Genomic DNA, 14,086 nt, shown 5'->3' with positions numbered 1-14,086 from the left:
TGGTGTTCATTAGTAACACACCCCGGTTCCTTCCTGTTGCCAAGCCAAGGACCAAACTTGAAGGGTGGGGGCAGGCTGGGTGCTTTGACCTGGGATGGAAGTTCATAAGTTGGGGAGAAAAAGAAGGCTAAATGGTAGGCCATGCCTCAAGATCCTGATGCAAACTTGTTTCTGTGTCATCTTTGCCCTGTTCAAATGACTCACAGGGCAAGGGAGTAGTAGGGCAAGTGTACAATTTCCATTCTGCTCTGGCACGACTTGAAGACACACAGCAACGAAGATTATCACATGGGGATGGGATAAGGATGGGATCGCTCCCCTGTCTTTATCCCATCTTTGACTACGATCCCGCAAAAGGCTTTCCGATTGCAGTGCTATTGTCCCCTCACTGAACTACATGAACTACGGTTAATGCAAAATGATGGGACAATGACAGGACAATGATGAGATCTGCATGATGTCATCTGAAAGTCTTTTGTACAATCACAGTCAATCATATTTTCCAGACAGGATAATGTCCAGATAAGCAGAACATTGTATGAAAATCTTCTCACGATCGCTGTATGAGAACGGAAAAAGGAAGGGACAAGGACATTTCGTCCCCTTCTGATAATCTCCAATGATAATAAAGCCTCTTTTCTCCTTGACACCTTTTCTCCACTCTCAGGATCAATCTCAGTGCAAGAGCATTGCCTTCACTACACATATACTTCAGTTAACCAATGTGGTAGAATTCAAAGATATAGCCAAATGCACCTGAGGAAGTAGATTTAAGTCTATGAAAGCTCATGCTGCCAACTTCTTTCTTTTGGTTAGTCTCCAAGGTACTACAAGATCTCTTCAGTCAACCATGTAAGTGTGTCCCTAGGCATTACTTCTTTAACAGAAAATTTAATACTAAAAGTAGAAATGAAGTGTGAAGAACCGGGATATGTTCCTGCAACTGAACATGGGTGTCAATAAACATGCAGTTTTGATACAACTTTAAGTGCTATAGCTTCATCCTATGGAATCCTGGAATTTGTAGTTTTACAAGGTCTTTAGTATTCTTTGCTAAAGAGCATTGGTGCCTTGCAAACCTACAAATCCCAGGATTCTGTAGGATGGAGCCATGGCAGTTAAAGTGTTGTCAAACTGCTTTATTCCTTCAGTGCAAATTGACCTCCTCCCATTTCACACCATCCAGAATCCTTAGCAATGCTTATTGCATTAATGTTACTAGTAAATTGTAATTCCCATATGCCACTGAATCTAATGCTGCTAGTTGTGACATAAAACAACTAACAAAATTGAAAGTATACCTTCAAATTACAATATCATATGCACAACCTAAATGTATCTACATATACATAGTGAAGATTTGGTTAAAATGTGATGTTTTTTAAAGAAAAAATTTAAAGGATTAAAAATTTTATTTTTTAAAAAAATTAAATTGAATTTTGAAATTTGAAATTTTAATTTGAAAAAAATCTGGAGCCTCTCCTTTCTCTTCCCACTGAGCGTCATCCCACTTCCACCATCTCTTAAAGCATTTTAAAGGGAAGCAGATGAATGCCACAGCCCCGTTTCTGCCAAAAAATAAGTGTTTGAGAAGCAGTGGTGTCACACACACACACACCCATTAAGGTGTCGCCTGGTGCGGTCCTCACCCCCCGCACCCACCTGGTGATGCCATTGTTTGACACCACACATTTATAGCACTATAGTTCCACTTAACAGCCATGACATCTTCTGGAATCCTGGGAATAGCAGTTTAGAGAGGGGTATTTAAAATTTTCAGTCAGAGAATCCATGCAACATAAGATGTTGCTACAGCAGTTCCAGTAGAATCATTGTGGTGCAACTGCATATTGTGATCAGGCCCATGGAATGTGGAATTGGAGCAATCTAATTTTTTGCTTCAGGCAGAAAACTGGTAACTCTAGCAATGGGGGGGGGAGCTAACACTCTTGATCTTATGCTTCCCCATCGTGTGTGTTATGTAGACACCTGAATAGAACTCATGTACCTGGATCATGCAACAGAGAACAAATTACATTCTAAATAATGAGCTGCTTGTTCCAAACCAGAAAAAGGGCTTCTCTTGGAAACCTAGGGCTTGTTCTCTAAATATAGAGGTATATAGAAATATATCTCCATATTATGACATTCTCCAAGGGTCATTCACACTTTTTTTTTAGTGCAACTATGCAAATAATGTGAAGTCGAAGGCTTCAAATAATTTCATTTACACATTCTGGGTTTGTTGGTCACACTGTGGAATCACATCTATGCACATCTCTGTGGCTTTGGTTGCTCACATGTGTCAGCATTCAGATGGAATCAGTGATGCTGATGTATTTGAAACACTCAAAGTTTTATCCCAGGTCTATTTGCTTTGGTTATTCACACAGCCAAGAATGTGAATCATTTGGGAAAACTTGGAGGGAGAAATGACATCAATTATCCTGATTTAAGTGGCTTTTTTGACAGCCCCCCCCCCCAATTAATCAGAAACATTGGAAATTCATGTAAAGTACAAAGATTTAACCCACATTCTACCAGGATTATTTTCACCATCTGAATAACTCCTAAGGCTCAGAGCATCTTAGTTCCTAATGTCATTTCTTGTGCAAATGTTGAAGCATAAAGAGAATTTGGCACCGTAAGAACCAGGGATGCTGTGACCCTGTGCCACTCATTGGATTTAGTGACCCCAGAACAGGCAACCCTCAAATTGCCAGACAGAACTGACATTAGAATTGATATTTTAGATACTAGTGGCAAAGTGCTTCATCTAAAGTAGAATCATCACTCCAGTATAATCAACGGGGCCAGCCCAAAATATTTTTGTTCCCTGAGGCAAAGGAATAAATGACATCTGCAATGTTGCATAAGTTATAAACATAGAGTGTGCTTCTGTATAGTAAGTTAATAGGTTTAAGTAAGGTCAGGGCGTCCTGGAAAGATAGAGGTGTGGAATGCCTGATGGAGAGTATATTTGCATAAGGATGGAGACTGATTGAAAGAGTAAAAGGGAGAAGTGCTCTTTGTGACGTGAATGAGAGTCAGATAAGGTAATGTGGAAGAGAAATACATTGTGAAATACATTGATGCTGCATTGAACCTGGCACTGAACTTTTAACACTGTGGATATGTTACATCGATAACAGAGAGGGAAGATGGTAAGGAACTGAATATAGCATAATAAATTTGTTATTAATACAATAATCTTATAGCATCATAAATTTGCAACTAAAAAAAATCCATGACTGATGCTTGATTGTTACCAGTAGAGATATAATTAAATAGATCAGAGAGTCATATAGCTCTCCAAATGTTGGTCCAAAACACACTACAGAAATAATCCAATTTGAGACTGCTTTAACTGCCATGACTCATTCTAACTACATAAAACTGAGGAGGCTAAATGTCTCACAAAACTACATTTCTGAGAATTCCCTAACATTGAGCCAGGGCAGTTAAAGCGTTCTCAAACTGGATTATTTCTGCAGTGTGTTTTGGATTGTTGTTGGACTCCAACTCCTAGCATGCCTGACTATTTGCTGTGCTGGCTAGGACTGCTGGAAGTGGCAATCCAACGACATTTGGAAGATCATCTCTAAAACAGAGCCTAAAACAAATGTTAGATAGTTGCAGAAGTAAGAGCTGAGTGAAGTAGAGATGTTGGTGGCAGAAGGACCCTATGTGAAGAGATATATGTGTTTATTAAATGTATTAAAACGTATTATAAAATGTATAGCCTACTACATAATTAAATATCAGTTTGCTATTATATGGAGCAAATGAACTTCCAGTATCCTTCCCCCACAACTGCCTGTAGTTGCTGCTTCAATTCCACCAATGGTAGGGCCAACCCTAATAATGAATCTACCTGCTTACCCCATCGCTGCATCCGGCTATAGTCAGGCAGCCAAAACTAAGGATCGTAAACAAAGGGAACCAAAACAAGCTAAAGAACACCAGTTTTCCTGTTTTTTCAAAACTAACCTTCCTTGTCAATTTTACATATCACACAAAGAATCATGCAGGAAGGGTGGCATGTTATTCTTTTGCTGTAGGCCAAGATAAATAATATTTGAACATTGGAACAGGCTGTATCCATTATATAGCAGCACTTGCTATTCAGCTTTCATAGAAGCGTTATGGTTCAGTGCTAAAACATGGGGTTTGCATGGTTTTTAAATTGTTAGTATCATCATCATGAATTAGACATCTTGCTTCCAGCTCTATGTATTCCAAAGCCTTTCTTATGTCCCTAGCATCACCAGTTAAAGGGACTTGGATAACAGATCTGGAAAGGTGCCTTCATAAGTCTCTAGAGAGCCACTGGGAAAAACAGAACAGTTTGTCAGCTAGCCCAGTCTGATAAAGTATAAGGCAGTTGGACAGGCATAATAATTGTAACCATCACTTTCCACATCCATCATCAGGTTTTGCTTCTGCAGTCTCTATACTGGATCAGAATTCTGACATCAGCTGAAAGCATCCATGAACAAGCAGAAAGAAGGCACACTATTTACTGTTTACCACTGTTTAATGGGTCATGCAATAAGAGTGAAAAGAAAGACGAGTATGGATGATAAACTAATCCTTGAGAGGATGACTATTCCACTATTGATAAAAACCAATTTAATCACTTTTGAGATGTCCAGATGTGCACTGGATTGAAGACCCTCAGACCCCCTGTCTGTGACCCCAGATAATCTCTGACTATAAAAATGGTAAACAACCACCCTTAATTTTGTATATTATGTGTTACAAAATAAAAGCTAAAAACACCAATATAAATATGAAATCACATTTCTTAGTCATGCTCAAAATACAATGGGGCCTTGGTATCTGCTGGGGTTTGGTTCCAGAACCCCCCATGGACAACAAAATCCATGGATGTTCAAGTACGATTAAATACAACAGCATGGTATCTCTTATATATAAAATGGCAAAATCAGAGTTTGCTCTTTGGAAAATATTTTCAAGCCTTGGATGCTTGAATCCATAGATTAAAATCCATGGATACAGAAAGCTGACTGTAGAGGACTTTTTGGAATTTGTCTTGGACAGAAGGCTAAAATGTAGGACGCTGGGCCTTTGGATATGCAATCAGTCACAATGCTTATTGAGACTGGAAACAAATCAGCATTTTTGTCAGAGCGTTGTGAACTTGGCTTCACTCAAGAATCTTTCATATGTTGAAAGAAGGCATGTGGAACCCTGCTCCACTGCAGTCATGCCAGAGATCACATAAAGGGGATGGACATATGTGTAGCTATAGGAACACAGGAGTTTATCACATGGGAGGAATTTCTCTTAATTTCGAATGAAAGGAAAGTGGGGCCAGAACACATTCACATGAATTCGCTAGTTCAGCGAATTTATGTGAATTCGAATTGCGTTCGAACTGACTTCCCACTGCCTGAAAATAGCTTGCCATTGCCTGAAATTGCATGTGGTAGTCTATCACGCAATAACATGAAACCCCATGATTGTGTTCTGATTGCCATTGGATTATATTTCCAATTTCCCTTGTCTGATAAACTTCAGTCTTCTTCCACATAAGAATGCATCCTGGGACAATCATGACACACCATCTTGATTTAGGAAGGAATTCCTTTATATGTACATTAGAGGTGGGTAGAGCATTCAAAAATATTCAGTAAATAAATAAATAAGATTTCTGCACAGAAGACATGTCTCCTGTACAGAAAACAGCACTACACAGAATCAGTCCCAAACTGTACAGCTTTAGACTTTCTCCTAGTGAAAAGAAATATGTAGAATTATTCCTTCAGGTCTGCAGGTTTATGAAGATTTACTTCCCTAGTGTAAATCTTTTAATATGAATTGAACCTGTTTGCATAGGTACTAAATGAACAGCTGGTGAGTTTGTAAAGGTGGGCAAATGAATATCTAGCTCATGCACTGGCAGTGAGAGATGGGGATACAAAGTCCAAGTCCCTCATATGTTTACACATCCTGCACTGTGCATCCCCTCCAACTGTCCAGATTTGGCAGAAAGAGTTCCAATTAATCCTCTGCCATCCTGTTTTTTCTTAGCTGATTCTAAAATGTCCCGGTTCCTGACTCCTCCTTCCACCTCCATCTGTACTTCAGTTGCTGTAAACTGAGTTCAAAATGCAAAAGTAATTTCATTCCTTTAACTCAGCGGTGATAGAGGAAAGAAGGAACAGAATCTTGCCCTTCCAAGTAGTCTCTGGCCAATGCAAACTGCTATAGCCTCTCCTAGCTGCAGGAGGATGGCTGTTGGGGCACTCTGTTTGTAGATCCCTTGCCCTGCTCTCATTGAACATGATGCTGATTTCATTTTGATGTCCAGTTAAAACATAGATTTTTATTAAGTTCCTTGGGGCCAACTTTGTTTTTTTTTTTAAACTATACATACATATCATTTCAAAAGCATTTTAATTTTGTAAGCTGTTTTAACCTGTTGAATGATTTAATATGTTTTAGCCTGTTAAAGGTGTGTTACAAACGTGTGCATAGTACGCGCTCTGCGCTTACTAGGGTTAGGAAGAGCCGTCTCTTCCTCATGGCCCCCAACCCTAGTACGCGTGGAGCGCGTAAGAGATGGTGCCACCCGTCCACATGGGGGCCGCCATCTTTACGTAGCGGACGCATTGCATCCGCACATCGCAACCCGGATATGATGCCGCGAGTGCGCAACTAGTGCCTTGCAGCGTCACATTCGCGGCCCAGGAAGAAGCACGATTTTCACGCTTCTTCTTTGCTGCGTCCGGGAACCGGGCGGTTTGGCTGCTGCGTTTCCCAGACGCAGCAACCAGTGGCGGCGGCAGACCGCCGCTTTTCGCCAGTCTGTAACCCGTCAAAGTTATGTTTTATTGTTTTGAGTTCAGAACTCACACTTATTTTACTTGTATGCCTCCCTCTGATTCCGTAATATAGGATAAGTAGAAAGCCATTAGATGACTTTGGGCAAGTCATACTCTCTCAGCCTCAGAGAATGGTAATGGCAAACCTCCTCTGAAGAAACGGGCCAAGAAAACCCTGTACAGTAATAGGTTCGCCTTAGGGTTACTGTAAGTTGGAAATAACTTTAAAGCACAGCAAGTATATATTTTAACAACAGCAAGTATATATTTTAACAAATATATATAAATATTTAAATAAATATTTAACAAATATATATATATATATGACACACACACACCCCAAAAACCAACCTTTAATACAAGATATGATAGTGTATGAATTAAAGTTCCCAGATGTCGCTGAACTGCAGTTCCCAGCATTCTTTATCAGTAGTTTTGCTGGCTAGAACAGATGGGAGCTGCAATTCAGTGCTATTCAGGGCTATACTTTGTCCACCACTGCTATAATAAAGCTGGGTTGAAGTGTTATACTAACTTATGTCAGGAGACCAGGGTTCAATTCCCAGCTTAGCCATGGAAACCCACTTGGTGACTTGGGCAACTCACATGTTCTCAGCCCAAGGGAAGGCAATGTCAAACCTCCTCTGAACAATTTTTGCCAAGAAAACTCTGTGATGGGTACACCATAAAATAGAAGCAACTTGGAGGTAAAGAACAACAACAACAATAAAGTCCAATAGAACAGAATACGAAATACTTCTTAGTAATGTGTTGTACTGCCAATCACTCTGGAAATCCCATTCCTTATTATGCCACAATCAAAGAGATAAGCCAAGCAATTCATATCAATGAAGCTGGCAATAAAAATTTCTAAGTTTAATGTATATTTGAAGTTCTGAGTCCAGCGCAGTAGTTAGTAATTATTCCAGCTTCATTAACATGGAGCAAAGTATGGTTTTGTATAAGAGAATTTAAGACATGTCCTCATCCTCATTATAAAACTTGGGTTTTTTCTTTCCTGTTTGGAAAACGAAAAGGCATGACAGCCGCTCATATAACTATAAAAATACAGCAATATAATAAAAAGCTGCCATGCCCCTAGTTAGCTAGTTATGTAAAGGAACTTGACCTTTTAGATCTGGCATTTATGATGATCTGTCAATTATAAAACAGGTGTGATTTAGATATGGAAATTATTTGGTGTTCATTTCAGCTAGATTTCTATGAAATCTTCATTTGAATTTTTATTTAAGAGGGGGAAAAAACAAGATATGACTTTATATCTAGTCAACCAGCAGGTGTTTAAAAGCAGGTTTCTTTAATGTTGTCCTTATTCGCTATTGACTGCTTAGCTTCACAAAGATGTTGACTACTTTAGTCAGCAACACCCAGAAAACACTTAAGCATGTAGGAAAGAAAAAGGCAAAGGGGGTTAGGAATAAATAAGAAACAGATTGAAAACTGTTATTTGTAAATTATAAGTTCTCCTGTTACTGTTTTTATGATTTCTACTATTACCATCATCATGTGATTTCATTTTGTATTGATTACATTTTGTAAGATGCCTTGGGTGGGTGAAAACATAAAGGCCAGGCTATAGATTGAAATGAATAAGTAAAGCACACATACACACAGGTTTCTAAGCTCTTTTCAGTCATATGGATGTTACATTTTTTTATTTATTGGAGCATTTTAAATTGTGTATTAATCCTGTATGCTCCTACTTGTTTTCTGTTTTAGTTGTATGTGTTTTATTCAGTTTTATTGCCAGCCCTCACATTGTGGAGAGAAAAGTGGGATATAAATGCAATAATTCAATGCAAAACTTATCTCATAAACTACATGAACTTTATATCTTCTTTAAATGGACTTGTTTTAGAGTTGTTGACATTACCTTATTCATTTTGGATTGTTCCCTTAATGATTTGTTAACTCTTAGGGATGGGATACATTATGTTATGGTTACTTTTCAATATTTTTACTTTATGATCATTTTCTAGATGGTTTATATAGGCCTCATTCCCACTACCTTTTAAACTGGATCATAATTCAATTTGAACCAGTTCAAATGAGCCTGGTTCCAACTTAAATCGAATCGCTGAAGCGATTTGATAAGGGGAACCATACACTAGACCCATTTAACTTGCGTCTTTTTGATGCTGACTTTTTTCGTGTCTTTTTCGATAAATTGATTCCATGCAAGTGTGAACCAGATGTGGATCGGAATTAATTTAAATTTGCCCTTCGGCCGGCTGGAGCGGGTCCATTTTCAAATTGATCCATCGATTCGGATCACACACCGATTTATCTGTAAGTGGGAATGAGGCTATAGTTTCATTATTCCGATGGATGTTTAAAATTGCATTATTGTAGTAAAAACATGCAATTTATGGTTTAATAAGTTTTTGCATTATTGTTAAATAAGTATTCACAAGTACCAGATTTTCCTAATTAGTCTTTTTTGTCAAGTCAGGACCATTCCAGCCTCTGAAATTTCAGGGCCAAACCCTTAGAAAATACGGAATTTGTGATGCTACCAGGGAAAGACAGCCCCTGGTGATGTTACAAGGAGTGGTCCCAGGTAAGCAAGATGCATTAAATATTAACCACAGTAATTTACTTACATCATTCAAATCAAAACCACCATGTATAAAAAATGAGTAAAATACATTATGTTGTTGTTAAAGTTGTTTCCAACCTATGGCAACCCTAACATTAACCTATCATAAGAGTTTTCATGGCAAGATTTGTTTAAAGAGGAGGCTCTTTGCTGAGAGTGTATGACTTGCCCATCGCCATCCAGTGAATTTCCTCATTCAAATCCTGGTTTCCCAGAGATCTAGTCTATCACTCAAACCACTACACCATGTTGGCTCTCTGTGCATACGCATTTTTCAAGACAGTTCTCTTGCCTTCCTATTCTTGCAGACTGGAGAATAAGGACCAGCCCTGAGACTCAGTACTAGGATCAGACTCAGACAACCCCTTCGCCAGTCCTGCGATAGCCTGAGAAACATAAGGACCTTTCACACTTCGTGATTATAGCACTGTGATTCCACTTTACCACTGCAACATCCTGTACCTTTAATGCTTGTATTTCAGAGGTGTTGCTTGCCATATAACCAGGTAAAAAGCCACACCTGCTGAGATGCTCTCTTCTGCACAACCATTAAAGGGACAGGAACAATCTCTAGTTTTCAGTCTGGCAGCCCTACTATGGAATCCTACAATTTACATTTTGGGGGGGGGGATATTTAAAATTTTCAGGCAGCAAGCTCTAGAGAATCATCAAACTTCAAACTCCAGGAACCCGTGGCAGTTAAAAAGGAATCATAGCAGTACAATTTTGTAGTGTTAAAAGGCCCCTGCAAAAAATATTTTTCTATTCTCATATTTTTGCCAGGGACTCAGAAAGATTCTCTCTCTCTCTCTCTCTCTCTCTCTCTCTCTCTCACACACACACACACACACACACACACACACACACACAGAGCCAATCAATCGCTGTCCATCCTGTACACGCATACATCCATACATATGTACACACAAACAGTCCTAAGAGTAACAATTAAAACAAGAATTCTTGGGCAAGTTTGTGCTTCTGATTATTCACAGTCACCATAATAACCATTTTCTGTAGGAGCAATACACGCATCCATCCATTTAAAGAATGAAAGACAATAAAAAATTAATTTTGGTAATGAAATAAACCTGGTTGCCTTCAGCCTATTATATACTCTGGAAGCATCCTAGGGCCTACAAAATAAAACAGAAGCTACATAAACTGGATTGGATGCTAAGAAATTGAAAAAGAAGAGAACAATATCAATACAAATTTCCCTAAAGTCTATGTGTACTTACCAACAGTAAAACATAAGCATAGATCTGTGGAAAGTGTGCTTCAGTCAGACCAATGAATGACAACTAGAATGAATGCTGGAGGTATTAGTTTAAATAACCCTTGTGCTTCCTTGCCTTTAGCAAATAACAAAGGTTAATTGTTAGGGAATCTCATGGATTACCTATCTACACAAAAGTGAAAAGGACTTCAAGGGACTGCTTTAAGCACCAATCTTATATGTGCCTTCAAGTCATTTCCAAACCTATCCCAGAGCTTTCTTGGCAAGATTTATTTGGAGAGAGTTTGCCTTTGCCTTCTTCTTCATGGGTTTCCATGGCCGAGAAGGATTCAAACTATGGTTTCCAGAGTTCTAGTCCATCACTCAAACCACAACTTCACACTGGTTGTAATCATATCATTTTGTTCTTCTTGTTGTTGTGTACCTTCAAGTCTTTTCTGATTTATGACGACCCTGAGGAGTTTATCAGACTAGGGGACTGCCAAAGAGAAATAACGCAAAGTTAATCTGAACACAAAGCAGAGAAAAACAGCCGCTTTTTTACTTTCAGGTTGTTCCGAAAGTAAAAAGCTGCCGTTTTTCTTTGCTTTGTTTTTGCATTAGCTTTGCATTATTTTACTTTAACAGCGACGTCATCTGATAAACTTCAGGCCTTTGCAAGGGGGGAGGGTTGTTTGTTTGTTTAAATCTAGTTTAATTCCCATTTTCCAGCAGGATCTCCTTAGTGTGATAAAGGTATATCATGGGGTTTCCTTGGCAGAATTTGTTCAGAAGGGGATTGCCATTGCCTCCCTCTGAGGCTGAGAGAGCATGACTTGCCTAAGGTCACCCAATGAGTTTCCAGGACCTAGAGAAAGTTGAACTCTGGTCTCCAAAGTCCTAGTCCATCACTCAAACCATTACATCCCATTGGCTTTAATTTTCTTGTTACTCATATCTAATTTGTCAACTGCCCGATAGCAAAAACTATAATAACTAATTTAAAAATTATGCACCTCTCTTGTACAACATTTAGTGAAGGAAGGACCTAATGGTAGCGGATATAAAACTGTGGACAGCTAGCAGATTAAATAGCAGTAACTGCTATAAGATCTTACTAACACACACAAAAAATTAACTGGATGCTCCTCTGTCACTGTCTTGGATCCCAATGGAATTGATGTTTAGCTGGAAAGGGTTACTTCAGGAAACAGATTTCCTTCCTCTTCTATAATTAAAAACTTGAGAAGGATTGAGTCTGTTTTTCTTTTATATCAAAAATATCTTTTACAGACAACCCCTTAAGTCTTTGTGGACATAGGTAGTACATAGTTTCCCTATTAACCCATTATGGACCTGTGTAGTTGAAAGGTCATTTAAACTATTTTTCTCAGCTTTCATCCTTTGTTGTTGTGTGTCTTCAAATTGTTCACAATTTATGGCGATCCTAAAGCAAACCTATCATGGGGTTTTCCTGGCCAGATTTGTTCAGAGGAGATTTACCATTGCCTTCCCCTGAGGCTGGGAGCATGTGACTTAGCCAAGGTTTCTTGGCTATGCCACACTGGCTCACCAGTTTCATCCTAATGCACATCATTTCCTTGAAATGTTTATGCAGGTGACCTCTGAATACTTTTTAGTATAAGAACACATAGACCTATGAGCAGTTATAATCTTCAAAGAGTTTTGTGATTTTCCAAAGATATACATAGCTGCATTAGAACCGAGGGAGTGCGGTGCCACGGTTTGAGGTGTTGAACTTGGATTCTGACAGTCCAGGGTTCAAATATGTCGTCAGCCAATGAAAAACGCTAAGCCACCTTGGTCAAGTCACACTCTCTCTCACCCTTTGAGGAAGGCAGTGGCAACCCCGCTCTGAATAAAACTTGCCAAGAAAATCATATAATTGGGTCAAGGTGTATAACAACGGGAACAGCTGTGTTTGTTTTAATGTGCACTTTTGTATGTTTTTAATTGTACTGTTTTGACTTGTAAGCCACTTTTGTATCCCAGTTCTGGGGGAAAGTGAGAAGTAGTATGTTCCAGTATAAAAATGGGGAGAGGAAGGGAAAAGGAGTCTTGTGGCATGCATGTGCATGCACATATATAATCTCCATCCATCCATCCTACACTGTATCCAAGGGAATCAGGGCAGCATACAATCAAATCAGTTGAAACACTTTAAAATAATAAGAATAATGTAAGCATATTTAACGCATATTAAACAATTGAACATTTAAAGCAGACTGTTTATAAACATTTTTTATTTTATTAAAGGAATGTGTTGTAAGATTGCTTGTTTGTTTGTTTGTTTTTTGGAGATCTCTAAAAGTCAGCATTTTTGGTTAAAACTAGTGCAGTGGGTGGCATCTATATGGGTTAGTTTATTCCTCTCCTGAGCAGAAGAACTTTTAAACAATGTCTTGTCTTGTTATTTATGTAAAATTCAAATAAAATATGCCACAGACTCTAAAAACAAACAAACAAACAAAACCCAGACAGTTTAAACGTCCAAGCAATTTAAACCCACATACACATGCAGATTTGGATAAAATAAAATTAGTCCCCCAAAGCTTTGGTAAAAACAAACAAGCATGTTTTAACTTGGTGCCAGAATAACAGCAGTGTCGGTGGCAATCAAGTCTCTTCAGTTCAGTTCAGATTTCTTCATTCCACAAATGGGATGGCACAACAGAGAGGGTCCTGTCCCACATCCCTATATTGCCTGGAAGGGGGAGGGGGATATAAAGGAGATCCCCTCAAGTAGACTTCCTCACTCAGGCAGTTTTATACAGGAAGAGGTGCTCCCCTCAAATACTGAGATACCACACCATTTATAATATCAAAGGCCATAATCAGCACCTTGAATTGTGATTGGAAGTGTATTGGCCCTGATGGCACAGTGGTTAAATGCCTATTCTGCAGCCACTCACTCACAATCCACAAGGTTGTGAGTTCAATACCCATCCTGGGGCTGAAGATCGACTCAGCCTGGCAGCCTTCCCAGTTTGCTAAAATGAGTACCCAGGTTGTTGGGGGCAATTAGCTTACAGTTGTATACCGCTTAGAAACTGCTTAGTGCAGTATGAAGCAGTATATAAACAAAGCTGCTATTGCTATTGGCCACCAAGAGCATCATTAGGAGGGTGTGGGAAGTGCAGTCTGCACCAAGTGACACCACTGCTTCCCAAACATCTCCCTTTGGGTAGAAATGGGTTGCGGTGCTCGCCTGCATCCCTTTAAAACACTTAAGAGGTGGTGTGAGGATCAGTGGGAATAGAGAGGCCCCCAAAAATTTTTAATTTGATTAAAAATAATATTTCTTTTACATTTGTCTTTAAAAACATCACATCTTACCAAATTTTCACTTTAACCCCATGAAACCATGTACATGTA

The 14,086-nt window shown here is 39.0% G+C and overlaps 1 protein-coding gene across 1 annotated transcript in view; it reads right to left on the bottom strand.

Annotated features, from left to right (window-relative positions):
- LOC121931238 (broad substrate specificity ATP-binding cassette transporter ABCG2-like) overlaps positions 1–10,805 on the bottom strand; it is a 57,694-nt gene extending 46,889 nt beyond the window's left edge. Inside the window, exon 1 of the mRNA XM_042468741.1 lies at positions 10,713–10,805. The gene's annotated coding sequence lies outside the window, so the exon portion shown is untranslated. The remainder of the gene's footprint in view (positions 1–10,712) is intronic.
- Between the last annotated feature and the right edge of the window lie 3,281 nt (positions 10,806–14,086).

The sequence above is a fragment of the Sceloporus undulatus genome, chromosome 5 (genome assembly GCF_019175285.1).
Source record: "Sceloporus undulatus isolate JIND9_A2432 ecotype Alabama chromosome 5, SceUnd_v1.1, whole genome shotgun sequence".
NCBI classification, from domain to species: Eukaryota; Metazoa; Chordata; class Lepidosauria; order Squamata; family Phrynosomatidae; genus Sceloporus; species Sceloporus undulatus.
The sequence above is the reverse complement of the archived record's forward strand: the minus strand, read 5'-3'. Positions and strand labels throughout refer to the sequence as shown.